Source organism: Tachysurus vachellii, chromosome 3 (genome assembly GCF_030014155.1).
Source record: "Tachysurus vachellii isolate PV-2020 chromosome 3, HZAU_Pvac_v1, whole genome shotgun sequence".
NCBI lineage: Eukaryota > Metazoa > Chordata > Actinopteri > Siluriformes > Bagridae > Tachysurus > Tachysurus vachellii.
The window spans coordinates 16,745,575-16,748,861 of NC_083462.1; the positions used below are offsets into that span (position 1 = coordinate 16,745,575).

Below are 3,287 nucleotides of genomic sequence, written 5' to 3' on the forward strand. Positions count from 1 at the left end.
CGTAGTGTGTGATTGCGTGAGTGAATGAGAGTGTGTGTGTGCCCTGCGATGGGTTGGCACTCCGTCCAGGGTGTATCCTGCCTTGATGCCTGATGACGCCTGAGATAGGCACAGGCACCCCGTGACCCGAGGTAGTTCGGATAAGCGGTAGAAAATGAATGAATAAAAGAAACTGTCAAAGGGTGTCAATAATTCTGTAAAAAAATACTAAATATCTATGTTTTTTAAATTTTCAACAAGGGTGCCAAAAGTTTTGAATATGTAACAGAAGACACACTACTGGTGCAGCCACTCTTGTGATATTAAATAAAACAAACAAGTTCACATTTTTCCCCACTCTTACACATTTATTCCATTGTTAAATAGAAAAATGTTAAAATAGTCTAATGATTTAGAATATTACAAATATGAAATAATAAATATTAAATAAATCCAAGTAGAAAGTTTAGTGCATGAAATTAAGGCTCTGAGCAGTGAATAAATATAAATATAAATATAAATAAATCCCATAACCACATCTTATTTTGGTGCAATCTTTTTTAAAACAACTGATGAAGTTAAAGGGAGTTAAACAGCTGATATTAAAGACAAGAAGAACAGAAAGGTGTTTATATTAGTGCTGTAAGTTCTGCTGCAGGATGAACCTCAGTGTTGAGAACTCAGTGATGGACCTGAAGGTGGCTTCCTGTACACGCTCTGTACAGGAACAGGAGCATTGCAGTTCTTGGCTTCAGGAGCAGCCTCTGCATCAAGGTTCTCAAACTGAGGAGGAGTTTCGAGCTTCTCAGGTTCAGGAGGAGTCTCAGTGTCGAGCATCTCAGGTTCAGGAGGAGTCTCAGTGTCGAGCTTCTCAGGTTCAGGAGGAGTCTCAGTGTCGAGCTTCTCGGGTTCAGGAGGAGTCTCAGTGTCGAGCTTCTCGGGTTCAGGAGGAGTCTCAGTGTCGAGCTTCTCGGGTTCAGGGGGAGTCTCAGTGTCGAGCTTCTCGGGTTCAGGGGGAGACTCAGTGTCGAGCTTCTCGGGTTCTGGAGGAGTCTCAGTGTAAAGCTCCTTGGGTTAAGGAGGAGTCTCAGTGTCGAGCTTAGTCTTGTCAATGTTCTGCTCCTGGATTTCTTCATTTACCCTCTCCTCAAAACGCGACTCAGCCTCCTCTGAGACAGGAGAAGCCTCGTCTTCATTCTCATTCTGGGGTGAGAGAGAGAACGAGAAAGAGAGAGTGAGAAAGAAACAAACAGAAAACTGAAGAATTAAATAAAGAAAGACAGAAGTGAGCGGTACATCTAGGTAAGTTCTACCTCTTTGTGCGTTCTGTTGTACTCATCGATGGCGTACTGATATTTGGCTGACGTGATGCCGAACATTGAGGCCATCCTCTCACCCACATAATCACACGCTGCCATGACAACCACAATAAAACATCAGAAAGACCTTAAACTTCCACTGAGGATTTACAGCTTTACACTGATTCTGATCTATGTATTCAATGTATTTATGTATGTGTGAGTGTGTATGTGTGTGTGTCTGTGTGTGAGAATGTGTGTGTTTATGTGTGTGTGTATAAATGTGTGTGTGTGTGTGTGTGCGTGAATGTGTGTGTATGTGAGTGTGTATGTGTGAGTGTGTGTGATTGTGTGTGTGAGTGAGTTTGTGTATGTGTGTGTGTGGACCTGACACAGTGTTTGTAGCTGCTCTCCACATCTGAAACCAGACATATGGACCCCACGTCAGCTTTGACTGAAAATACAGGAAAAAAAACATTACATTTGCTTGATTTCCTAAAAGACTTTTTCACTTCTATTATTTTTTGCTCAGATTCAACACAGAGACTTTCTGTGAAAGTCTGTGAAGAATAATGGAGTGATGGGAAACTCTTTTTATCTGTGAGCCTAATCAATTGAATTGACTCAGTGAATACAGGGACACACAGATACGCACAGAGACACACACATACATGGAGAGACCCATACTCAGAGACCCACACTCATAGAGACACACACACACACACACACACACACACACACACACTCATGGAGACACACACTCATGGAGACACACACACACACACACACACACACACACTCATGGAGACACACACTCATGGAGACACACACTCATGGAGACACACACTCATGGAGACACACACACACACACACTCATGGAGACACACACACACTCATGGAGACACACACACACTCATGGAGACACACACACACTCATGGAGACACACACACACTCATGGAGACACACACACACTCATGGAGACACACACACACTCATGGAGACACATACAGACACACTCACTCATGGAGACACACACACACACTCACTCATGGAGACACACACACACACTCACTCATGGAGACACACACACACTCACTCATGGAGACACACACACACACACTCACTCATGGAGACACACACACACACACTCACTCATGGAGACACACACACACTCACTCATGGAGACACACACACTCACTCATGGAGACACACACACACTCACTCATGGAGACACACACACACACTCACTCATGGAGACACACACACACACACACTCATGGAGACACACACACACTCATGGAGACACACACACACACTCATGGAGACACACACACACTCACTCATGGAGACACACACACACACTCACTCATGGAGACACACACACACTCACTCATGGAAACACACACACACTCATGGAGACACACACACACACTCATGGAGACACACACACACACTCATGGAGACACACACACACACTCGGAGACACACACACACACTCGGAGACACACACACACACTCGGAGACACACACACACACACACACACACACACACACACACACACACACACACTCGGAGACTCACACACACACACTCATGGAGACACACACACTCATGGAGACACGCACACACACTCACTCATGGAGACACGCACACACTCACTCATGGAGACACACACACACACTCACTCATGGAGACACGCACACACTCACTCATGGAGACACGCACACACTCACTCATGGAGACACGCACACACTCACTCATGGAGACACGCACACACACACTCATGGAGACACGCACACACACACTCATGGAGACACGCACACACACACTCATGGAGACACGCACACACACACTCATGGAGACACGCACACACACACTCATGGAGACACGCACACACACACTCATGGAGACACGCACACACACACTCATGGAGACACGCACACACACACTCATGGAGACACGCACACACACACTCATGGAGACACGCACACACACACTCATGGAGACA

The 3,287-nt window shown here is 45.7% G+C and overlaps 1 pseudogene; it reads right to left on the reverse strand.

The window, feature by feature from the left end:
* Positions 1-321: 321 nt before the first annotated feature.
* LOC132843005 (protein FAM177A1-like) overlaps positions 322-3,287 on the reverse strand; it is a 6,074-nt pseudogene continuing 3,108 nt past the window's right edge.